Source organism: Amblyomma mixtum, chromosome 1 (genome assembly GCF_055824585.1).
Source record: "Amblyomma mixtum isolate Tamu chromosome 1, ASM5582458v1, whole genome shotgun sequence".
Classification (NCBI taxonomy): Eukaryota; Metazoa; Arthropoda; class Arachnida; order Ixodida; family Ixodidae; genus Amblyomma; species Amblyomma mixtum.
In genome coordinates, this window is record NC_143012.1 from 153807500 (window position 1) to 153830245 (window position 22746).

The 22746-nt window shown below is 52.5% G+C and overlaps 21 non-coding genes and 7 pseudogenes across 21 annotated transcripts; all 28 read right to left on the minus strand.

Annotated features, from left to right (window-relative positions):
• Positions 1-476: 476 nt before the first annotated feature.
• LOC149368555 (5S ribosomal RNA) lies at positions 477-595 on the minus strand. The gene has a single exon (XR_016288084.1). It is a non-coding gene; the product is annotated as a 5S ribosomal RNA (ribosomal RNA).
• A 546-nt stretch (positions 596-1141) lies between these two features.
• LOC149368556 (5S ribosomal RNA) lies at positions 1142-1260 on the minus strand. The gene has a single exon (XR_016287796.1). It is a non-coding gene; the product is annotated as a 5S ribosomal RNA (ribosomal RNA).
• A 547-nt stretch (positions 1261-1807) lies between these two features.
• On the minus strand, positions 1808-1926 carry LOC149368557 (5S ribosomal RNA). The gene has a single exon (XR_016288085.1). It is a non-coding gene; the product is annotated as a 5S ribosomal RNA (ribosomal RNA).
• A 547-nt stretch (positions 1927-2473) lies between these two features.
• LOC149368558 (5S ribosomal RNA) lies at positions 2474-2592 on the minus strand. The gene has a single exon (XR_016288086.1). It is a non-coding gene; the product is annotated as a 5S ribosomal RNA (ribosomal RNA).
• A 546-nt stretch (positions 2593-3138) lies between these two features.
• Positions 3139-3257, minus strand: LOC149368559 (5S ribosomal RNA). Its single transcript, XR_016288087.1, has one exon. It is a non-coding gene; the product is annotated as a 5S ribosomal RNA (ribosomal RNA).
• Positions 3258-3803: 546 nt separating this feature from the next.
• Positions 3804-3922, minus strand: LOC149368560 (5S ribosomal RNA). Its single transcript, XR_016288088.1, has one exon. It is a non-coding gene; the product is annotated as a 5S ribosomal RNA (ribosomal RNA).
• A 552-nt stretch (positions 3923-4474) lies between these two features.
• Positions 4475-4580, minus strand: LOC149368561 (5S ribosomal RNA; annotated as a pseudogene).
• Positions 4581-5526: 946 nt separating this feature from the next.
• Positions 5527-5645, minus strand: LOC149368562 (5S ribosomal RNA; annotated as a pseudogene).
• A 1172-nt stretch (positions 5646-6817) lies between these two features.
• LOC149368563 (5S ribosomal RNA) lies at positions 6818-6936 on the minus strand. Its single transcript, XR_016288089.1, has one exon. It is a non-coding gene; the product is annotated as a 5S ribosomal RNA (ribosomal RNA).
• Positions 6937-7482: 546 nt separating this feature from the next.
• Positions 7483-7601, minus strand: LOC149368564 (5S ribosomal RNA). The gene has a single exon (XR_016288091.1). It is a non-coding gene; the product is annotated as a 5S ribosomal RNA (ribosomal RNA).
• Positions 7602-8147: 546 nt separating this feature from the next.
• On the minus strand, positions 8148-8266 carry LOC149368565 (5S ribosomal RNA). Its single transcript, XR_016288092.1, has one exon. It is a non-coding gene; the product is annotated as a 5S ribosomal RNA (ribosomal RNA).
• Positions 8267-8813: 547 nt separating this feature from the next.
• On the minus strand, positions 8814-8932 carry LOC149368566 (5S ribosomal RNA). The gene has a single exon (XR_016288093.1). It is a non-coding gene; the product is annotated as a 5S ribosomal RNA (ribosomal RNA).
• A 545-nt stretch (positions 8933-9477) lies between these two features.
• On the minus strand, positions 9478-9596 carry LOC149368567 (5S ribosomal RNA; annotated as a pseudogene).
• A 576-nt stretch (positions 9597-10172) lies between these two features.
• LOC149368568 (5S ribosomal RNA) lies at positions 10173-10291 on the minus strand. Its single transcript, XR_016288094.1, has one exon. It is a non-coding gene; the product is annotated as a 5S ribosomal RNA (ribosomal RNA).
• Positions 10292-10837: 546 nt separating this feature from the next.
• Positions 10838-10956, minus strand: LOC149368569 (5S ribosomal RNA). The gene has a single exon (XR_016288095.1). It is a non-coding gene; the product is annotated as a 5S ribosomal RNA (ribosomal RNA).
• Positions 10957-11503: 547 nt separating this feature from the next.
• Positions 11504-11622, minus strand: LOC149368570 (5S ribosomal RNA). Its single transcript, XR_016288096.1, has one exon. It is a non-coding gene; the product is annotated as a 5S ribosomal RNA (ribosomal RNA).
• Positions 11623-12168: 546 nt separating this feature from the next.
• LOC149368571 (5S ribosomal RNA) lies at positions 12169-12287 on the minus strand. Its single transcript, XR_016288097.1, has one exon. It is a non-coding gene; the product is annotated as a 5S ribosomal RNA (ribosomal RNA).
• A 547-nt stretch (positions 12288-12834) lies between these two features.
• Positions 12835-12953, minus strand: LOC149368572 (5S ribosomal RNA; annotated as a pseudogene).
• A 1095-nt stretch (positions 12954-14048) lies between these two features.
• On the minus strand, positions 14049-14167 carry LOC149368573 (5S ribosomal RNA). The gene has a single exon (XR_016288098.1). It is a non-coding gene; the product is annotated as a 5S ribosomal RNA (ribosomal RNA).
• A 547-nt stretch (positions 14168-14714) lies between these two features.
• On the minus strand, positions 14715-14833 carry LOC149368574 (5S ribosomal RNA). The gene has a single exon (XR_016288099.1). It is a non-coding gene; the product is annotated as a 5S ribosomal RNA (ribosomal RNA).
• Positions 14834-15379: 546 nt separating this feature from the next.
• LOC149368575 (5S ribosomal RNA) lies at positions 15380-15498 on the minus strand. The gene has a single exon (XR_016288100.1). It is a non-coding gene; the product is annotated as a 5S ribosomal RNA (ribosomal RNA).
• A 546-nt stretch (positions 15499-16044) lies between these two features.
• Positions 16045-16163, minus strand: LOC149368576 (5S ribosomal RNA). Its single transcript, XR_016288102.1, has one exon. It is a non-coding gene; the product is annotated as a 5S ribosomal RNA (ribosomal RNA).
• Positions 16164-16711: 548 nt separating this feature from the next.
• LOC149368577 (5S ribosomal RNA) lies at positions 16712-16830 on the minus strand. Its single transcript, XR_016288103.1, has one exon. It is a non-coding gene; the product is annotated as a 5S ribosomal RNA (ribosomal RNA).
• A 547-nt stretch (positions 16831-17377) lies between these two features.
• Positions 17378-17496, minus strand: LOC149368578 (5S ribosomal RNA; annotated as a pseudogene).
• A 545-nt stretch (positions 17497-18041) lies between these two features.
• LOC149368579 (5S ribosomal RNA) lies at positions 18042-18160 on the minus strand. The gene has a single exon (XR_016288104.1). It is a non-coding gene; the product is annotated as a 5S ribosomal RNA (ribosomal RNA).
• Positions 18161-18706: 546 nt separating this feature from the next.
• Positions 18707-18825, minus strand: LOC149368580 (5S ribosomal RNA; annotated as a pseudogene).
• An 823-nt stretch (positions 18826-19648) lies between these two features.
• Positions 19649-19767, minus strand: LOC149368581 (5S ribosomal RNA). The gene has a single exon (XR_016288105.1). It is a non-coding gene; the product is annotated as a 5S ribosomal RNA (ribosomal RNA).
• Positions 19768-20312: 545 nt separating this feature from the next.
• On the minus strand, positions 20313-20431 carry LOC149368582 (5S ribosomal RNA; annotated as a pseudogene).
• Positions 20432-22746: the final 2315 nt, after the last annotated feature.

Here is a 22746-nt window from a genome sequence, read left to right on the forward strand (position 1 = left end):
CTTCCCTCGCTCGTGGCAACAGCCGCCAAGCGTGCAGTTACCTGCCCTGCGCTTTTCTCAGCCGTTCTGGCGAACCTAAACCACTGCGGCATGCACGGAAAGAGCAGCGGGAGCGAGCCTGTGTTGTTTACACATGGACCGGCAGTGGGTGCGGTGCATGGTGCGGTGGGCGCATATTGTGCGCTTCTGCGCAGTGTTATGCGCACACTGGGCCTCCCAGCTATCTTGGGGCTTTGCTAGAGCTTAATCTGCAGTGTACCCGCCGCGGCAGACGTCAGAATGACAGCCGAGACGCCACGGGTTCGCTTCGAGTTTTGCCACAGTTTCGCGTCCGCACGTACTACACGTTGGACACGTTGCCGATGAGATTGTATTATCGATAACAAAATAACGTCACCTCCTATAGTTGCCTGAGACACTGCGCAACTATGACAGAAAAAAAAAAACGTGAAGGGCGAATAAAAATGCAAAAGAAATGCCATCAGCACTCGGTGTTCCCAGGTGGTCTCCCTCCCAAGTACTGACCGAGCCCAATGCTGCTTAGCTTCGGTGATCGGACGAGAACCGGCGTATTCAACATGGTATGGCCGATGGCGAGAGACAGTGCTTTCCGAGTCTTTATGTACTGTGTTTGGCCCTCGAGGATGCAAAACTGCGCATGGATACTTCCCTCGCTCGTGGCAACAGCCGCCAAGCGTGCAGTTACCTGCCCTGCGCTTTTCTCAGCCGTTCTGGCGAACCTAAACCACTGCGGCATGCACGGAAAGAGCAGCGGGAGCGAGCCTGTGTTGTTTACACATGGACCGGCAGTGGGTGCGGTGCATGGTGCGGTGGGCGCATATTGTGCGCTTCTGCGCAGTGTTATGCGCACACTGGGCCTCCCAGCTATCTTGGGGCTTTGCTAGAGTTTAATCTGCAGTGTACCCGCCGCGGCAGACGTCAGAATGACAGCCGAGACGCCACGGGTTCGCTTCGAGTTTTGACACAGTTTCGCGTCCGCACGTACTACACGTTGGACACGTTGCCGATGAGATTGTATTATCGATAACAAAATAACGTCACCTCCTATAGTTGCCTGAGACACTGCGCAACTATGACAGAAAAAAAAAAACGTGAAGGGCGAATAAAAATGCAAAAGAAATGCCATCAGCACTCGGTGTTCCCAGGTGGTCTCCCTCCCAAGTACTGCCCGAGCCCAATGCTGCTTAGCTTCGGTGATCGGACGAGAACCGGCGTATTCAACATGGTATGGCCGATGGCGAGAGACAGTGCTTTCCGAGTCTTTATGTACTGTGTTTGGCCCTCGAGGATGCAAAACTGCGCATGGATACTTCCCTCGCTCGTGGCAACAGCCGCCAAGCGTGCAGTTACCTGCCCTGCGCTTTTCTCAGCCGTTCTGGCGAACCTAAACCACTGCGGCATGCACGGAAAGAGCAGCGGGAGCGAGCCTGTGTTGTTTACACATGGACCGGCAGTGGGTGCGGTGCATGGTGCGGTGGGCGCATATTGTGCGCTTCTGCGCAGTGTTATGCGCACACTGGGCCTCCCAGCTATCTTGGGGCTTTGCTAGAGCTTAATCTGCAGTGTACCCGCCGCGGCAGACGTCAGAATGACAGCCGAGACGCCACGGGTTCGCTTCGAGTTTTGCCACAGTTTCGCGTCCGCACGTACTACACGTTGGACACGTTGCCGATGAGATTGTATTATCGATAACAAAATAACGTCACCTCCTATAGTTGCCTGAGACACTGCGCAACTATGACAGAAAAAAAAAAAACGTGAAGGGCGAATAAAAATGCAAAAGAAATGCCATCAGCACTCGGTGTTCCCAGGTGGTCTCCCTCCCAAGTACTGACCGAGCCCAATGCTGCTTAGCTTCGGTGATCGGACGAGAACCGGCGTATTCAACATGGTATGGCCGATGGCGAGAGACAGTGCTTTCCGAGTCTTTATGTACTGTGTTTGGCCCTCGAGGATGCAAAACTGCGCATGGATACTTCCCTCGCTCGTGGCAACAGCCGCCAAGCGTGCAGTTACCTGCCCTGCGCTTTTCTCAGCCGTTCTGGCGAACCTAAACCACTGCGGCATGCACGGAAAGAGCAGCGGGAGCGAGCCTGTGTTGTTTACACATGGACCGGCAGTGGGTGCGGTGCATGGTGCGGTGGGCGCATATTGTGCGCTTCTGCGCAGTGTTATGCGCACACTGGGCCTCCCAGCTATCTTGGGGCTTTGCTAGAGTTTAATCTGCAGTGTACCCGCCGCGGCAGACGTCAGAATGACAGCCGAGACGCCACGGGTTCGCTTCGAGTTTTGCCACAGTTTCGCGTCCGCACGTACTACACGTTGGACACGTTGCCGATGAGATTGTATTATCGATAACAAAATAACGTCACCTCCTATAGTTGCCTGAGACACTGCGCAACTATGACAGAAAAAAAAAAAACGTGAAGGGCGAATAAAAATGCAAAAGAAATGCCATCAGCACTCGGTGTTCCCAGGTGGTCTCCCTCCCAAGTACTGACCGAGCCCAATGCTGCTTAGCTTCGGTGATCGGACGAGAACCGGCGTATTCAACATGGTATGGCCGATGGCGAGAGACAGTGCTTTCCGAGTCTTTATGTACTGTGTTTGGCCCTCGAGGATGCAAAACTGCGCATGGATACTTCCCTCGCTCGTGGCAACAGCCGCCAAGCGTGCAGTTACCTGCCCTGCGCTTTTCTCAGCCGTTCTGGCGAACCTAAACCACTGCGGCATGCACGGAAAGAGCAGCGGGAGCGAGCCTGTGTTGTTTACACATGGACCGGCAGTGGGTGCGGTGCATGGTGCGGTGGGCGCATATTGTGCGCTTCTGCGCAGTGTTATGCGCACACTGGGCCTCCCAGCTATCTTGGGGCTTTGCTAGAGTTTAATCTGCAGTGTACCCGCCGCGGCAGACGTCAGAATGACAGCCGAGACGCCACGGGTTCGCTTCGAGTTTTGCCACAGTTTCGCGTCCGCACGTACTACACGTTGGACACGTTGCCGATGAGATTGTATTATCGATAACAAAATAACGTCACCTCCTATAGTTGCCTGAGACACTGCGCAACTATGACAGAAAAAAAAAAACGTGAAGGGCGAATAAAAATGCAAAAGAAATGCCATCAGCACTCGGTGTTCCCAGGTGGTCTCCCTCCCAAGTACTGACCGAGCCCAATGCTGCTTAGCTTCGGTGATCGGACGAGAACCGGCGTATTCAACATGGTATGGCCGATGGCGAGAGACAGTGCTTTCCGAGTCTTTATGTACTGTGTTTGGCCCTCGAGGATGCAAAACTGCGCATGGATACTTCCCTCGCTCGTGGCAACAGCCGCCAAGCGTGCAGTTACCTGCCCTGCGCTTTTCTCAGCCGTTCTGGTGAACCTAAACCACTGCGGCATGCACGGAAAGAGCAGCGGGAGCGAGCCTGTGTTGTTTACACATGGACCGGCAGTGGGTGCGGTGCATGGTGCGGTGGGCGCATATTGTGCGCTTCTGCGCAGTGTTATGCGCACACTGGGCCTCCCAGCTATCTTGGGGCTTTGCTAGAGTTTAATCTGCAGTGTACCCGCCGCGGCAGACGTCAGAATGACAGCCGAGACGCCACGGGTTCGCTTCGAGTTTTGCCACAGTTTCGCGTCCGCACGTACTACACGTTGGACACGTTGCCGATGAGATTGTATTATCGATAACAAAATAACGTCACCTCCTATAGTTGCCTGAGACACTGCGCAACTATGACAGAAAAAAAAAAACGTGAAGGGCGAATAAAAATGCAAAAGAAATGCCATCAGCACTCGGTGTTCCCAGGTGGTCTCCCTCCCAAGTACTGACCGAGCCCAATGCTGCTTAGCTTCGGTGATCGGACGAGAACCGGCGTATTCAACATGGTATGGCCGATGGCGAGAGACAGTGCTTTCCGAGTCTTTATGTACTGTGTTTGGCCCTCGAGGATGCAAAACTGCGCATGGATACTTCCCTCGCTCGTGGCAACAGCCGCCAAGCGTGCAGTTACCTGCCCTGCGCTTTTCTCAGCCGTTCTGGCGAACCTAAACCACTGCGGCATGCACGGAAAGAGCAGCGGGAGCGAGCCTGTGTTGTTTACACATGGACCGGCAGTGGGTGCGGTGCATGGTGCGGTGGGCGCATATTGTGCGCTTCTGCGCAGTGTTATGCGCACACTGGGCCTCCCAGCTATCTTGGGGCTTTGCTAGAGTTTAATCTGCAGTGTACCCGCCGCGGCAGACGTCAGAATGACAGCCGAGACGCCACGGGTTCGCTTCGAGTTTTGCCACAGTTTCGCGTCCGCACGTACTACACGTTGGACACGTTGCCGATGAGATTGTATTATCGATAACAAAATAACGTCACCTCCTATAGTTGCCTGAGACACTGCGCAACTATGACAGAAAAAAAAAACGTGAAGGGCGAATAAAAATGCAAAAGAAATGCCATCAGCACTCGGTGTTCCCAGGTGGTCTCCCTCCCAAGTACTGACCGAGCCCAATGCTGCTTAGCTTCGGTGATCGGACGAGAACCGGCGTATTCAACATGGTATGGCTTTTTTTTCTTTATTGCCTTCAAGAAAACAACACAAAATCTACATACACCAAACTGAAAACTAGCAACCTGCCAGATCTTCCTGGTAGGCCTTGTCAAGTTTAAAATTCTCTCAACAGAGCCAAATTTTCCATCCTGGGTAGCCAATCGGGTACACATGCTTGTAGTTTCATTACTTCCACAAATCTACGTACATTTTCCCGAAAATACATGCGGGCTGGTCTCGCGTCAGAATCGCAGTAATACCCCGCCATTCTGGAGCGCCATATACTATGGAGGCCCCAGAGCATTACCTGATCAAACGGAAACCCGTCCTGGTTTTCAATTGCCAAATATCTGATACCGTAGGGATGAAGCGCCATACCATGTTGTTTTTTCAACATGGTATGGCCGATGGCGAGAGACAGTGCTTTCCGAGTCTTTATGTACTGTGTTTGGCCCTCGAGGATGCAAAACTGCGCATGGATACTTCCCTCGCTCGTGGCAACAGCCGCCAAGCGTGCAGTTACCTGCCCTGCGCTTTTCTCAGCCGTTCTGGCGAACCTAAACCACTGCGGCATGCACGGAAAGAGCAGCGGGAGCGAGCCTGTGTTGTTTACACATGGACCGGCAGTGGGTGCGGTGCATGGTGCGGTGGGCGCATATTGTGCGCTTCTGCGCAGTGTTATGCGCACACTGGGCCTCCCAGCTATCTTGGGGCTTTGCTAGAGTTTAATCTGCAGTGTACCCGCCGCGGCAGACGTCAGAATGACAGCCGAGACGCCACGGGTTCGCTTCGAGTTTTGCCACAGTTTCGCGTCCGCACGTACTACACGTTGGACACGTTGCCGATGAGATTGTATTATCGATAACAAAATAACGTCACCTCCTATAGTTGCCTGAGACACTGCTGCGCAACTATGACAGAAAAAAAAAAAACGTGAAGGGCGAATAAAAATGCAAAAGAAATGCCATCAGCACTCGGTGTTCCCAGGTGGTCTCCCTCCCAAGTACTGACCGAGCCCAATGCTGCTTAGCTTCGGTGATCGGACGAGAACCGGCGTATTCAACATGGTATGGCCGATTTTTTTTTTTTTTTTCTTTATTGCCTGGCTTTGACACAAAAAACTGGACAACACAAACAATCAACAAAAGACAATAACTATGTACACACGACTTGTGGTCAGCCAGCATAAATCTGGCTTCGTCCAATTAAAATTCACGCAACGTACAGAGCGGCTCTAGTCTTGAGAGCCACCCCGGAGGCTCCGCAGCGGCTTTCTGAATGGCCAGAAACATCTCCACACTTTCGCGAAAGTAAATTCTGGCAGGTCTTGCGTCACTGTCACAATGCCAGCCTGCCATTCTGGAGCGCCATATACAGTGGAGGCCTGTCAGCATTATTAAATCGAAAGGCACCCCATCCTCATTTTCAACACATAAGAACCGGATGCCATACGGGTCTAGTGGAAATTCTTTCTTTAATGTTCGCTGCAATACATCCCATAAATAAACCCCTTCCCAACAGTGTAAAAATACATGGTCTATTGTTTCCGGCTTTCTGCAAATTAAACAGTTAGATCCCCAGGGTAAAAGAAATGCAGGTGCCGCCTGGAACAAAAACCTTCTTTTTTAAGTTGCACACCGGGACCTTACCGGTTAAAAAATTTTTAGAGGGAAAGGAATTGTTTTTCAACATGGTATGGCCGATGGCGAGAGACAGTGCTTTCCGAGTCTTTATGTACTGTGTTTGGCCCTCGAGGATGCAAAACTGCGCATGGATACTTCCCTCGCTCGTGGCAACAGCCGCCAAGCGTGCAGTTACCTGCCCTGCGCTTTTCTCAGCCGTTCTGGCGAACCTAAACCACTGCGGCATGCACGGAAAGAGCAGCGGGAGCGAGCCTGTGTTGTTTACACATGGACCGGCAGTGGGTGCGGTGCATGGTGCGGTGGGCGCATATTGTGCGCTTCTGCGCAGTGTTATGCGCACACTGGGCCTCCCAGCTATCTTGGGGCTTTGCTAGAGTTTAATCTGCAGTGTACCCGCCGCGGCAGACGTCAGAATGACAGCCGAGACGCCACGGGTTCGCTTCGAGTTTTGCCACAGTTTCGCGTCCGCACGTACTACACGTTGGACACGTTGCCGATGAGATTGTATTATCGATAACAAAATAACGTCACCTCCTATAGTTGCCTGAGACACTGCGCAACTATGACAGAAAAAAAAAAACGTGAAGGGCGAATAAAAATGCAAAAGAAATGCCATCAGCACTCGGTGTTCCCAGGTGGTCTCCCTCCCAAGTACTGACCGAGCCCAATGCTGCTTAGCTTCGGTGATCGGACGAGAACCGGCGTATTCAACATGGTATGGCCGATGGCGAGAGACAGTGCTTTCCGAGTCTTTATGTACTGTGTTTGGCCCTCGAGGATGCAAAACTGCGCATGGATACTTCCCTCGCTCGTGGCAACAGCCGCCAAGCGTGCAGTTACCTGCCCTGCGCTTTTCTCAGCCGTTCTGGCGAACCTAAACCACTGCGGCATGCACGGAAAGAGCAGCGGGAGCGAGCCTGTGTTGTTTACACATGGACCGGCAGTGGGTGCGGTGCATGGTGCGGTGGGCGCATATTGTGCGCTTCTGCGCAGTGTTATGCGCACACTGGGCCTCCCAGCTATCTTGGGGCTTTGCTAGAGTTTAATCTGCAGTGTACCCGCCGCGGCAGACGTCAGAATGACAGCCGAGACGCCACGGGTTCGCTTCGAGTTTTGCCACAGTTTCGCGTCCGCACGTACTACACGTTGGACACGTTGCCGATGAGATTGTATTATCGATAACAAAATAACGTCACCTCCTATAGTTGCCTGAGACACTGCGCAACTATGACAGAAAAAAAAAAACGTGAAGGGCGAATAAAAATGCAAAAGAAATGCCATCAGCACTCGGTGTTCCCAGGTGGTCTCCCTCCCAAGTACTGACCGAGCCCAATGCTGCTTAGCTTCGGTGATCGGACGAGAACCGGCGTATTCAACATGGTATGGCCGATGGCGAGAGACAGTGCTTTCCGAGTCTTTATGTACTGTGTTTGGCCCTCGAGGATGCAAAACTGCGCATGGATACTTCCCTCGCTCGTGGCAACAGCCGCCAAGCGTGCAGTTACCTGCCCTGCGCTTTTCTCAGCCGTTCTGGCGAACCTAAACCACTGCGGCATGCACGGAAAGAGCAGCGGGAGCGAGCCTGTGTTGTTTACACATGGACCGGCAGTGGGTGCGGTGCATGGTGCGGTGGGCGCATATTGTGCGCTTCTGCGCAGTGTTATGCGCACACTGGGCCTCCCAGCTATCTTGGGGCTTTGCTAGAGTTTAATCTGCAGTGTACCCGCCGCGGCAGACGTCAGAATGACAGCCGAGACGCCACGGGTTCGCTTCGAGTTTTGCCACAGTTTCGCGTCCGCACGTACTACACGTTGGACACGTTGCCGATGAGATTGTATTATCGATAACAAAATAACGTCACCTCCTATAGTTGCCTGAGACACTGCGCAACTATGACAGAAAAAAAAAAACGTGAAGGGCGAATAAAAATGCAAAAGAAATGCCATCAGCACTCGGTGTTCCCAGGTGGTCTCCCTCCCAAGTACTGACCGAGCCCAATGCTGCTTAGCTTCGGTGATCGGACGAGAACCGGCGTATTCAACATGGTATGGCCGATGGCGAGAGACAGTGCTTTCCGAGTCTTTATGTACTGTGTTTGGCCCTCGAGGATGCAAAACTGCGCATGGATACTTCCCTCGCTCGTGGCAACAGCCGCCAAGCGTGCAGTTACCTGCCCTGCGCTTTTCTCAGCCGTTCTGGCGAACCTAAACCACTGCGGCATGCACGGAAAGAGCAGCGGGAGCGAGCCTGTGTTGTTTACACATGGACCGGCAGTGGGTGCGGTGCATGGTGCGGTGGGCGCATATTGTGCGCTTCTGCGCAGTGTTATGCGCACACTGGGCCTCCCAGCTATCTTGGGGCTTTGCTAGAGTTTAATCTGCAGTGTACCCGCCGCGGCAGACGTCAGAATGACAGCCGAGACGCCACGGGTTCGCTTCGAGTTTTGCCACAGTTTCGCGTCCGCACGTACTACACGTTGGACACGTTGCCGATGAGATTGTATTATCGATAACAAAATAACGTCACCTCCTATAGTTGCCTGAGACACTGCGCAACTATGACAGAAAAAAAAAAAACGTGAAGGGCGAATAAAAATGCAAAAGAAATGCCATCAGCACTCGGTGTTCCCAGGTGGTCTCCCTCCCAAGTACTGACCGAGCCCAATGCTGCTTAGCTTCGGTGATCGGACGAGAACCGGCGTATTCAACATGGTATGGCCGATGGCGAGAGACAGTGCTTTCCGAGTCTTTATGTACTGTGTTTGGCCCTCGAGGATGCAAAACTGCGCATGGATACTTCCCTCGCTCGTGGCAACAGCCGCCAAGCGTGCAGTTACCTGCCCTGCGCTTTTCTCAGCCGTTCTGGCGAACCTAAACCACTGCGGCATGCACGGAAAGAGCAGCGGGAGCGAGCCTGTGTTGTTTACACATGGACCGGCAGTGGGTGCGGTGCATGGTGCGGTGGGCGCATATTGTGCGCTTCTGCGCAGTGTTATGCGCACACTGGGCCTCCCAGCTATCTTGGGGCTTTGCTAGAGTTTAATCTGCAGTGTACCCGCCGCGGCAGACGTCAGAATGACAGCCGAGACGCCACGGGTTCGCTTCGAGTTTTGCCACAGTTTTGCGTCCGCACGTACTACACGTTGGACACGTTGCCGATGAGATTGTATTATCGATAACAAAATAACGTCACCTCCTATAGTTGCCTGAGACACTGCGCAACTATGACAGAAAAAAAAAACGTGAAGGGCGAATAAAAATGCAAAAGAAATGCCATCAGCACTCGGTGTTCCCAGGTGGTCTCCCTCCCAAGTACTGACCGAGCCCAATGCTGCTTAGCTTCGGTGAGTGGACGAGAACCGGCGTATTCAACATGGTATGGCCGATTTTTTTCTTTATTGCCTGGCTTTGACACAATGGCGAGAGACAGTGCTTTCCGAGTCTTTATGTACTGTGTTTGGCCCTCGAGGATGCAAAACTGCGCATGGATACTTCCCTCGCTCGTGGCAACAGCCGCCAAGCGTGCAGTTACCTGCCCTGCGCTTTTCTCAGCCGTTCTGGCGAACCTAAACCACTGCGGCATGCACGGAAAGAGCAGCGGGAGCGAGCCTGTGTTGTTTACACATGGACCGGCAGTGGGTGCGGTGCATGGTGCGGTGGGCGCATATTGTGCGCTTCTGCGCAGTGTTATGCGCACACTGGGCCTCCCAGCTATCTTGGGGCTTTGCTAGAGTTTAATCTGCAGTGTACCCGCCGCGGCAGACGTCAGAATGACAGCCGAGACGCCACGGGTTCGCTTCGAGTTTTGCCACAGTTTCGCGTCCGCACGTACTACACGTTGGACACGTTGCCGATGAGATTGTATTATCGATAACAAAATAACGTCACCTCCTATAGTTGCCTGAGACACTGCGCAACTATGACAGAAAAAAAAAACGTGAAGGGCGAATAAAAATGCAAAAGAAATGCCATCAGCACTCGGTGTTCCCAGGTGGTCTCCCTCCCAAGTACTGACCGAGCCCAATGCTGCTTAGCTTCGGTGATCGGACGAGAACCGGCGTATTCAACATGGTATGGCCGATGGCGAGAGACAGTGCTTTCCGAGTCTTTATGTACTGTGTTTGGCCCTCGAGGATGCAAAACTGCGCATGGATACTTCCCTCGCTCGTGGCAACAGCCGCCAAGCGTGCAGTTACCTGCCCTGCGCTTTTCTCAGCCGTTCTGGCGAACCTAAACCACTGCGGCATGCACGGAAAGAGCAGCGGGAGCGAGCCTGTGTTGTTTACACATGGACCGGCAGTGGGTGCGGTGCATGGTGCGGTGGGCGCATATTGTGCGCTTCTGCGCAGTGTTATGCGCACACTGGGCCTCCCAGCTATCTTGGGGCTTTGCTAGAGTTTAATCTGCAGTGTACCCGCCGCGGCAGACGTCAGAATGACAGCCGAGACGCCACGGGTTCGCTTCGAGTTTTGCCACAGTTTCGCGTCCGCACGTACTACACGTTGGACACGTTGCCGATGAGATTGTATTATCGATAACAAAATAACGTCACCTCCTATAGTTGCCTGAGACACTGCGCAACTATGACAGAAAAAAAAAAACGTGAAGGGCGAATAAAAATGCAAAAGAAATGCCATCAGCACTCGGTGTTCCCAGGTGGTCTCCCTCCCAAGTACTGACCGAGCCCAATGCTGCTTAGCTTCGGTGATCGGACGAGAACCGGCGTATTCAACATGGTATGGCCGATGGCGAGAGACAGTGCTTTCCGAGTCTTTATGTACTGTGTTTGGCCCTCGAGGATGCAAAACTGCGCATGGATACTTCCCTCGCTCGTGGCAACAGCCGCCAAGCGTGCAGTTACCTGCCCTGCGCTTTTCTCAGCCGTTCTGGCGAACCTAAACCACTGCGGCATGCACGGAAAGAGCAGCGGGAGCGAGCCTGTGTTGTTTACACATGGACCGGCAGTGGGTGCGGTGCATGGTGCGGTGGGCGCATATTGTGCGCTTCTGCGCAGTGTTATGCGCACACTGGGCCTCCCAGCTATCTTGGGGCTTTGCTAGAGTTTAATCTGCAGTGTACCCGCCGCGGCAGACGTCAGAATGACAGCCGAGACGCCACGGGTTCGCTTCGAGTTTTGCCACAGTTTCGCGTCCGCACGTACTACACGTTGGACACGTTGCCGATGAGATTGTATTATCGATAACAAAATAACGTCACCTCCTATAGTTGCCTGAGACACTGCGCAACTATGACAGAAAAAAAAAAAACGTGAAGGGCGAATAAAAATGCAAAAGAAATGCCATCAGCACTCGGTGTTCCCAGGTGGTCTCCCTCCCAAGTACTGACCGAGCCCAATGCTGCTTAGCTTCGGTGATCGGACGAGAACCGGCGTATTCAACATGGTATGGCCGATGGCGAGAGACAGTGCTTTCCGAGTCTTTATGTACTGTGTTTGGCCCTCGAGGATGCAAAACTGCGCATGGATACTTCCCTCGCTCGTGGCAACAGCCGCCAAGCGTGCAGTTACCTGCCCTGCGCTTTTCTCAGCCGTTCTGGCGAACCTAAACCACTGCGGCATGCACGGAAAGAGCAGCGGGAGCGAGCCTGTGTTGTTTACACATGGACCGGCAGTGGGTGCGGTGCATGGTGCGGTGGGCGCATATTGTGCACTACTGCGCAGTGTTATGCGCACACTGGGCCTCCCAGCTATCTTGGGGCTTTGCTAGAGTTTAATCTGCAGTGTACCCGCCGCGGCAGACGTCAGAATGACAGCCGAGACGCCACGGGTTCGCTTCGAGTTTTGCCACAGTTTCGCGTCCGCACGTACTACACGTTGGACACGTTGCCGATGAGATTGTATTATCGATAACAAAATAACGTCACCTCCTATAGTTGCCTGAGACACTGCGCAACTATGACATTAAAAAAAAAACGTGAAGGGCGAAAAAAAATGCAAAAGAAATGCCATCAGCACTCGGTGTTCCCAGGTGGTCTCCCTCCCAAGTACTGACCGAGCCCAATGCTGCTTAGCTTCGGTGATCGGACGAGAACCGGCGTATTCAACATGGTATGGCCGATGGCGAGAGACAGTGCTTTCCGAGTCTTTATGTACTGTGTTTGGCCCTCGAGGATGCAAAACTGCGCATGGATACTTCCCTCGCTCGTGGCAACAGCCGCCAAGCGTGCAGTTACCTGCCCTGCGCTTTTCTCAGCCGTTCTGGCGTACCTAAACCACTGCGGCATGCACGGAAAGAGCAGCGGGAGCGAGCCTGTGTTGTTTACACATGGACCGGCAGTGGGTGCGGTGCATGGTGCGGTGGGCGCATATTGTGCGCTTCTGCGCAGTGTTATGCGCACACTGGGCCTCCCAGCTATCTTGGGGCTTTGCTAGAGTTTAATCTGCAGTGTACCCGCCGCGGCAGACGTCAGAATGACAGCCGAGACGCCACGGGTTCGCTTCGAGTTTTGCCACAGTTTCGCGTCCGCACGTACTACACGTTGGACACGTTGCCGATGAGATTGTATTATCGATAACAAAATAACGTCACCTCCTATAGTTGCCTGAGACACTGCGCAACTATGACAGAAAAAAAAAAAACGTGAAGGGCGAATAAAAATGCAAAAGAAATGCCATCAGCACTCGGTGTTCCCAGGTGGTCTCCCTCCCAAGTACTGACCGAGCCCAATGCTGCTTAGCTTCGGTGATCGGACGAGAACCGGCGTATTCAACATGGTATGGCCGATTTTTTTTTTTTCTTTATTGCCTGGCTTTGACACAAAACACTGGACAACACAAACAATCAACAAAAGACAATAACTATGTACACACGACTTGTGGTCAGCCAGCATAAATCTGGCTTCGTCCAATTAAAATTCACGCAACGTACAGAGCGGCTCTAGTCTTGAGAGCCACTCCGGAGGCTCCGCAGCGGCTTTCTGAATGGCCAGAAACATCTCCATACTTTCGCGAAAGTAAATTCTGGCAGGTCTTGCGTCACTGTCACAATGCCAGCCTGCCATTCTGGAGCGCCATATACAGTGGAGGCCTGTCAGCATTATTAAATCGAAAGGCACCCCATCCTCATTTTCAACACATAAGAACCAGAGGGAAAGGAATTGTTTTTACCCTGGGGATCTCACTGTTTAATTTGCAGAAAGCCGGAAACAATAGACCATGTATTTTTACACTGTTGGGAAGGGGTTTATTTTTGGGATGTATTGCAGCGAACATTAAAGAAAGAATTTCCACTAGACCCGTATGGCATCCGGTTCTTATGTAACATGGTATGGCCGATAGCGAGAGACAGTGCTTTCCGAGTCTTTACGTACTGTGTTTGGCCCTCGAGGATGCAAAACTGCGCATGGATACTTCCCTCGCTCGTGGCAACAGCCGCCAAGCGTGCAGTTACCTGCCCTGCGCTTTTCTCAGCCGTTCTGGCGAACCTAAACCACTGCGGCATGCACGGAAAGAGCAGCGGGAGCGAGCCTGTGTTGTTTACACATGGACCGGCAGTGGGTGCGGTGCATGGTGCGGTGGGCGCATATTGTGCGCTTCTGCGCAGTGTTATGCGCACACTAGGCCTCCCAGCTATCTTGGGGCTTTGCTAGAGTTTAATCTGCAGTGTACCCGCCGCGGCAGACGTCAGAATGACAGCCGAGACGCCACGGGTTCGCTTCGAGTTTTGCCACAGTTTCGCGTCCGCACGTACTACACGTTGGACACGTTGCCGATGAGATTGTATTATCGATAACAAAATAACGTCACCTCCTATAGTTGCCTGAGACACTGCGCAACTATGACAGAAAAAAAAACGTGAAGGGCGAATAAAAATGCAAAAGAAATGCCATCAGCACTCGGTGTTCCCAGGTGGTCTCCCTCCCAAGTACTGACCGAGCCCAATGCTGCTTAGCTTCGGTGATCGGACGAGAACCGGCGTATTCAACATGGTATGGCCGATGGCGAGAGACAGTGCTTTCCGAGTCTTTATGTACTGTGTTTGGCCCTCGAGGATGCAAAACTGCGCATGGATACTTCCCTCGCTCGTGGCAACAGCCGCCAAGCGTGCAGTTACCTGCCCTGCGCTTTTCTCAGCCGTTCTGGCGAACCTAAACCACTGCGGCATGCACGGAAAGAGCAGCGGGAGCGAGCCTGTGTTGTTTACACATGGACCGGCAGTGGGTGCGGTGCATGGTGCGGTGGGCGCATATTGTGCGCTTCTGCGCAGTGTTATGCGCACACTGGGCCTCCCAGCTATCTTGGGGCTTTGCTAGAGTTTAATCTGCAGTGTACCCGCCGCGGCAGACGTCAGAATGACAGCCGAGACGCCACGGGTTCGCTTCGAGTTTTGCCACAGTTTCGCGTCCGCACGTACTACACGTTGGACACGTTGCCGATGAGATTGTATTATCGATAACAAAATAACGTCACCTCCTATAGTTGCCTGAGACACTGCGCAACTATGACAGAAAAAAAAAAAACGTGAAGGGCGAATAAAAATGCAAAAGAAATGCCATCAGCACTCGGTGTTCCCAGGTGGTCTCCCTCCCAAGTACTGACCGAGCCCAATGCTGCTTAGCTTCGGTGATCGGACGAGAACCGGCGTATTCAACATGGTATGGCCGATGGCGAGAGACAGTGCTTTCCGAGTCTTTATGTACTGTGTTTGGCCCTCGAGGATGCAAAACTGCGCATGGATACTTCCCTCGCTCGTGGCAACAGCCGCCAAGCGTGCAGTTACCTGCCCTGCGCTTTTCTCAGCCGTTCTGGCGAACCTAAACCACTGCGGCATGCACGGAAAGAGCAGCGGGAGCGAGCCTGTGTTGTTTACACATGGACCGGCAGTGGGTGCGGTGCATGGTGCGGTGGGCGCATATTGTGCGCTTCTGCGCAGTGTTATGCGCACACTGGGCCTCACAGCTATCTTGGGGCTTTGCTAGAGTTTAATCTGCAGTGTACCCGCCGCGGCAGACGTCAGAATGACAGCCGAGACGCCACGGGTTCGCTTCGAGTTTTGCCACAGTTTCGCGTCCGCACGTACTACACGTTGGACACGTTGCCGATGAGATTGTATTATCGATAACAAAATAACGTCACCTCCTATAGTTGCCTGAGACACTGCGCAACTATGACAGAAAAAAAAAAACGTGAAGGGCGAATAAAAATGCAAAAGAAATGCCATCAGCACTCGGTGTTCCCAGGTGGTCTCCCTCCCAAGTACTGACCGAGCCCAATGCTGCTTAGCTTCGGTGATCGGACGAGAACCGGCGTATTCAACATGGTATGGCCGATGGCGAGAGACAGTGCTTTCCGAGTCTTTATGTACTGTGTTTGGCCCTCGAGGATGCAAAACTGCGCATGGATACTTCCCTCGCTCGTGGCAACAGCCGCCAAGCGTGCAGTTACCTGCCCTGCGCTTTTCTCAGCCGTTCTGGCGAACCTAAACCACTGCGGCATGCACGGAAAGAGCAGCGGGAGCGAGCCTGTGTTGTTTACACATGGACCGGCAGTGGGTGCGGTGCATGGTGCGGTGGGCGCATATTGTGCGCTTCTGCGCAGTGTTATGCGCACACTGGGCCTCCCAGCTATCTTGGGGCTTTGCTAGAGTTTAATCTGCAGTGTACCCGCCGCGGCAGACGTCAGAATGACAGCCGAGACGCCACGGGTTCGCTTCGAGTTTTGCCACAGTTTCGCGTCCGCACGTACTACACGTTGGACACGTTGCCGATGAGATTGTATTATCGATAACAAAATAACGTCACCTCCTATAGTTGCCTGAGACACTGCGCAACTATGACAGAAAAAAAAAAACGTGAAGGGCGAATAAAAATGCAAAAGAAATGCCATCAGCACTCGGTGTTCCCAGGTGGTCTCCCTCCCAAGTACTGACCGAGCCCAATGCTGCTTAGCTTCGGTGATCGGACGAGAACCGGCGTATTCAACATGGTATGGCCGATGGCGAGAGACAGTGCTTTCCGAGTCTTTATGTACTGTGTTTGGCCCTCGAGGATGCAAAACTGCGCATGGATACTTCCCTCGCTCGTGGCAACAGCCGCCAAGCGTGCAGTTACCTGCCCTGCGCTTTTCTCAGCCGTTCTGGCGAACCTAAACCACTGTGGCATGCACGGAAAGAGCAGCGGGAGCGAGCCTGTGTTGTTTACACATGGACCGGCAGTGGGTGCGGTGCATGGTGCGGTGGGCGCATATTGTGCGCTTCTGCGCAGTGTTATGCGCACACTGGGCCTCCCAGCTATCTTGGGGCTTTGCTAGAGTTTAATCTGCAGTGTACCCGCCGCGGCAGACGTCAGAATGACAGCCGAGACGCCACGGGTTCGCTTCGAGTTTTGCCACAGTTTCGCGTCCGCACGTACTACACGTTGGACACGTTGCCGATGAGATTGTATTATCGATAACAAAATAACGTCACCTCCTATAGTTGCCTGAGACACTGCGCAACTATGACAGAAAAAAAAAAAAACGTGAAGGGCGAATAAAAATGCAAAAGAAATGCCATCAGCACTCGGTGTTCCCAGGTGGTCTCCCTCCCAAGTACTGACCGAGCCCAATGCTGCTTAGCTTCGGTGATCGGACGAGAACCGGCGTATTCAACATGGTATGGCCGATGGCGAGAGACAGTGCTTTCCGAGTCTTTATGTACTGTGTTTGGCCCTCGAGGATGCAAAACTGCGCATGGATACTTCCCTCGCTCGTGGCAACAGCCGCCAAGCGTGCAGTTACCTGCCCTGCGCTTTTCTCAGCCGTTCTGGCGAACCTAAACCACTGCGGCATGCACGGAAAGAGCAGCGGGAGCGAGCCTGTGTTGTTTACACATGGACCGGCAGTGGGTGCGGTGCATGGTGCGGTGGGCGCATATTGTGCGCTTCTGCGCAGTGTTATGCGCACTCTGGGCCTCCCAGCTATCTTGGGGCTTTGCTAGAGTTTAATCTGCAGTGTACCCGCCGCGGCAGACGTCAGAATGACAGCCGAGACGCCACGGGTTCGCTTCGAGTTTTGCCACAGTTTCGCGTCCGCACGTACTACACGTTGGACACGTTGCCGATGAGATTGTATTATCGATAACAAAATAACGTCACCTCCTATAGTTGCCTGAGACACTGCGCAACTATGACAGAAAAAAAAAAAACGTGAAGGGCGAATAAAAATGCAAAAGAAATGCCATCAGCACTCGGTGTTCCCAGGTGGTCTCCCTCCCAAGTACTGACCGAGCCCAATGCTGCTTAGCTTCGGTGATCGGACTAGAACCGGCGTATTCAACATGGTATAGCCGATGGCGAGAGACAGTGCTTTCCGAGTCTTTATGTACTGTGTTTGGCCCTCGAGGATGCAAAACTGCGCATGGATACTTCCCTCGCTCGTGGCAACAGCCGCCAAGCGTGCAGTTACCTGCCCTGCGCTTTTCTCAGCCGTTCTGGCGAACCTAAACCACTGCGGCATGCACGGAAAGAGCAGCGGGAGCGAGCCTGTGTTGTTTACACATGGACCGGCAGTGGGTGCGGTGCATGGTGCGGTGGGCGCATATTGTGCGCTTCTGCGCAGTGTTATGCGCACACTGGGCCTCCCAGCTATCTTGGGGCTTTGCTAGAGTTTAATCTGCAGTGTACCCGCCGCGGCAGACGTCAGAATGACAGCCGAGACGCCACGGGTTCGCTTCGAGTTTTGCCAGTTTCGCGTCCGCACGTACTACACGTTGGACACGTTGCCGATGAGATTGTATTATCGATAACAAAATAACGTCACCTCCTATAGTTGCCTGAGACACTGCGCAACTATGACAGAAAAAAAAAAAACGTGAAGGGCGAATAAAAATGCAAAAGAAATGCCATCAGCACTCGGTGTTCCCAGGTGGTCTCCCTCCCAAGTACTGACCGAGCCCAATGCTGCTTAGCTTCGGTGATCGGACGAGAACCGGCGTATTCAACATGGTATGGCCGATGGCGAGAGACAGTGCTTTCCGAGTCTTTATGTACTGTGTTTGGCCCTCGAGGATGCAAAACTGCGCATGGATACTTCCCTCGCTCGTGGCAACAGCCGCCAAGCGTGCAGTTACCTGCCCTGCGCTTTTCTCAGCCGTTCTGGCGAACCTAAACCACTGCGGCATGCACGGAAAGAGCAGCGGGAGCGAGCCTGTGTTGTTTACACATGGACCGGCAGTGGGTGCGGTGCATGGTGCGGTGGGCGCATATTGTGCGCTTCTGCGCAGTGTTATGCGCACACTGGGCCTCACAGCTATCTTGGGGCTTTGCTAGAGTTTAATCTGCAGTGTACCCGCCGCGGCAGACGTCAGAATGACAGCCGAGACGCCACGGGTTCGCTTCGAGTTTTGCCACAGTTTCGCGTCCGCACGTACTACACGTTGGACACGTTGCCGATGAGATTGTATTATCGATAACAAAATAACGTCACCTCCTATAGTTGCCTGAGACACTGCGCAACTATGACAGAAAAAAAAAAACGTGAAGGGCGAATAAAAATGCAAAAGAAATGCCATCAGCACTCGGTGTTCCCAGGTGGTCTCCCTCCCAAGTACTGACCGAGCCCAATGCTGCTTAGCTTCGGTGATCGGACGAGAACCGGCGTATTCAACATGGTATGGCCGATTTTTTTTTTTTTCTTGACAGTGACGCAAGACCTGCCAGAATTTACTTTCGCGAAAGTATGGAGATGTTTCTGGCCATTCAGAAAGCCGCTGCGGAGCCTCCGGAGTGGCTCTCAAGACTAGAGCCGCTCTGTACGTTGCGTGAATTTTAATTGGACGAAGCCAGATTTATGCTGGCTGACCACAAGTCGTGTGTACATAGTTATTGTCTTTTGTTGATTGTTTGTGTTGTCCAGTGTTTTGTGTCAAAGCCAGGCAATAAACATGGTATGGCCGATGGCGAGAGACAGTGCTTTCCGAGTCTTTATGTACTGTGTTTGGCCCTCGAGGATGCAAAACTGCGCATGGATACTTCCCTCGCTCGTGGCAACAGCCGCCAAGCGTGCAGTTACCTGCCCTGCGCTTTTCTCAGCCGTTCTGGCGAACCTAAACCACTGCGGCATGCACGGAAAGAGCAGCGGGAGCGAGCCTGTGTTGTTTACACATGGACCGGCAGTGGGTGCGGTGCATGGTGCGGTGGGCGCATATTGTGCGCTTCTGCGCAGTGTTATGCGCACACTGGGCCTCCCAGCTATCTTGGGGCTTTGCTAGAGTTTAATCTGCAGTGTACCCGCCGCGGCAGACGTCAGAATGACAGCCGAGACGCCACGGGTTCGCTTCGAGTTTTGCCACAGTTTCGCGTCCGCACGTACTACACGTTGGACACGTTGCCGATGAGATTGTATTATCGATAACAAAATAACGTCACCTCCTATAGTTGCCTGAGACACTGCGCAACTATGACAGAAAAAAAAAAAACGTGAAGGGCGAATAAAAATGCAAAAGAAATGCCATCAGCACTCGGTGTTCCCAGGTGGTCTCCCTCCCAAGTACTGACCGAGCCCAATGCTGCTTAGCTTCGGTGATCGGACGAGAACCGGCGTATTCAACATGGTATGGCCGATGGCGAGAGACAGTGCTTTCCGAGTCTTTATGTACTGTGTTTGGCCCTCGAGGATGCACAACTGCGCATGGATACTTCCCTCGCTCGTGGCAACAGCCGCCAAGCGTGCAGTTACCTGCCCTGCGCTTTTCTCAGCCGTTCTGGCGAACCTAAACCACTGCGGCATGCACGGAAAGAGCAGCGGGAGCGAGCCTGTGTTGTTTACACATGGACCGGCAGTGGGTGCGGTGCATGGTGCGGTGGGCGCATATTGTGCGCTTCTGCGCAGTGTTATGCGCACACTGGGCCTCCCAGCTATCTTGGGGCTTTGCTAGAGTTTAATCTGCAGTGTACCCGCCGCGGCAGACGTCAGAATGACAGCCGAGACGCCACGGGTTCGCTTCGAGTTTTGCCACAGTTTCGCGTCCGCACGTACTACACGTTGGACACGTTGCCGATGAGATTGTATTATCGATAACAAAATAACGTCACCTCCTATAGTTGCCTGAGACACTGCGCAACTATGACAGAAAAAAAAAACGTGAAGGGCGAATAAAAATGCAAAAGAAATGCCATCAGCACTCGGTGTTCCCAGGTGGTCTCCCTCCCAAGTACTGACCGAGCCCAATGCTGCTTAGCTTCGGTGATCGGACGAGAACCGGCGTATTCAACATGGTATGGCCGATTTTTTTTTTTTTTCTTTATTGCCTGGCTTTGACACAAAAAACTGGACAACACAAACAATCAACAAAAGACAATAACTATGTACACACGACTTGTGGTCAGCCAGCATAAATCTGGCTTCGTCCAATTAAAATTCACGCAACGTACAGAGCGGCTCTAGTCTTGAGAGCCACTCCGGAGGCTCCGCAGCGGCTTTCTGAATGGCCAGAAACATCTCCATACTTTCACGAAAGTGAATTCTGGCAGGTCTTGCGTCACTGTCACAATGCCAGCCTGCCATTCTGGAGCGCCATATACAGTGGAGGCCTGTCAGCATTATTAAATCGAAAGGCACCCCATCCTCATTTTCAACACATAAGAACCGGATGCCATACGGGTCTAGTGGAAATTCTTTCTTTAATGTTCGCTGCAATACATCCCAAAAATAAACCCCTTCCCAACAGTGTAAAAATACATGGTCTATTGTTTCCGGCTTTCTGCAAATTAAACAGTGAGATCCCCAGGGTAAAAACAATTCCTTTCCCTCTAAAAATGATTTAACCGGTAAGGTCCCGGTGTGCAACTTAAAAAAGAAGGTTTTTGTTCCAGGCGGCACCTGCATTTTTTTAACTCTCTTTAAAACATCTTTGCCTGGGCCTCCACTGTACAAGGCCCTGTACAAGGGCTCGGGAAAAACTACATCGCACAAAGCACGGTACAGTTTCTTTCGTTTCACACTGGACAGAAAGTCATTGGAAAATCGCGCGCAAAGAAACCTTACACTGGCTACGACTTCCCGGTAAAAACCGGTGACCCTACTATACACCTCAGCAGTTCCGACTATGTACTCTGGAAGTAGATGCCGCAGCCTAACTTGGCATACTGTACGCAAAAAAGGGTCTCTTGTGTCCCTAAAAAACAAAAAACGATTGACCAGCTGTCGCAAAAACAAATGGCCCAATCCCAACCCACCGTCTTGTACCCGTCGGAACAGGTTGGTCCGGCTGCAGCGCTCCCATTCAGACGACCAGATAAAGACGGCGAAAATTCGGTGTAGCTTTTGAATACTTAACCGTGAACAGTGCAACACCTGCATTACGTACCAGAGCCTGCTGATAAAGAACAAGTTGCAAACAGTGGCTCTGGCAAAAATTGACAAGGTCGTCCCTTTCCACTTATCTGCTCTCTCCCGTGTCTCTTTGACCTGTCCTGTCCAATAATGTTCACTGTCACGATAAGCATCGAGCGGAACGCCCAAGTACTTATCTGGTGTTGTCGTCCACGGCACACTAGCAAACCGTTCAGGCGTAGATGCCCACCTTCCATGCCAAAGCCCGAGGCACTTCGACCAGTTAACCCCACTGCCTGTAGCTTGGCTGAAATCGCGTACACATTGAACAGCCTCGCTTATGCCTCCCTCGTCAACGGCAAACACAGCAATGTCGTCAGCGTACGCCAAGAGCTTCACTTCGGCTGCTTGTAATCTGAATCCGGTAATACTCCTGTTTTTCATTATCTTTAAACAAAGGGTCTCCACATAAATACAAAATAAGAGGGGGCTGAGGGGACAGCCCTGGCGCACCGAACGCTGCACGCTAATGGGGGCCCCCAGACTCTTGTTAACGATCAATCTCGTCGTGCAGTTCCGGTATGCCAGGGCCACACCCTCGAGAATAACAGAACCAACGTTAACATGGCCTAACACTGCAAACAAAAGTTCATGGGCAACGCAGTCAAAAGCCTTTTCTAAATCTATCTGGAGTATAGCTACCTGATCATTAGTGACATGACAGCATTCTAATACACTGCGCGCAACGTGGATATTAGTAAAAATGGACCGCCCTTTAATCCCGCAGGTCTGATGCGGACCAACTAATAAATGGATCACGGTCTGCAACCTTCGTGCCAAAACCTTCATGTAAATTTTGTACTCGACGTTAGTGAGTGCTATGGGTCGATATGCTGCTACCAGTCGTAATCTGTCTGTGTCGTCCGTTTTCGGAATCAGCACAGTATGGGAAGAGCCATAGGACGGAGGCAGTGATTTTAGTTTAAAGGCTTCATTAAAGATGACTGTCAAGACCGGGGAAATTACATGCTTAAATTCTTTGTAGAACGCCGCGCTGAACCCGTCCGGTCCAGGCGACTTACCTGGGTTTAAACTGTCTATTGCTTGCTCGACTTCCAATTGAGTTATCGCCTGCTCTAATCTGTCTTTAGTTTCGTCGTCCAGGCTCGGCATCTCGGCCAGAAACGCCTCCTTAAAAGTGACAACGTCTACCGGATGCAATGCGAAGAGCGCCTGGTAATGCTCGAAAAAAGCTGCTTTGATATGATCGAT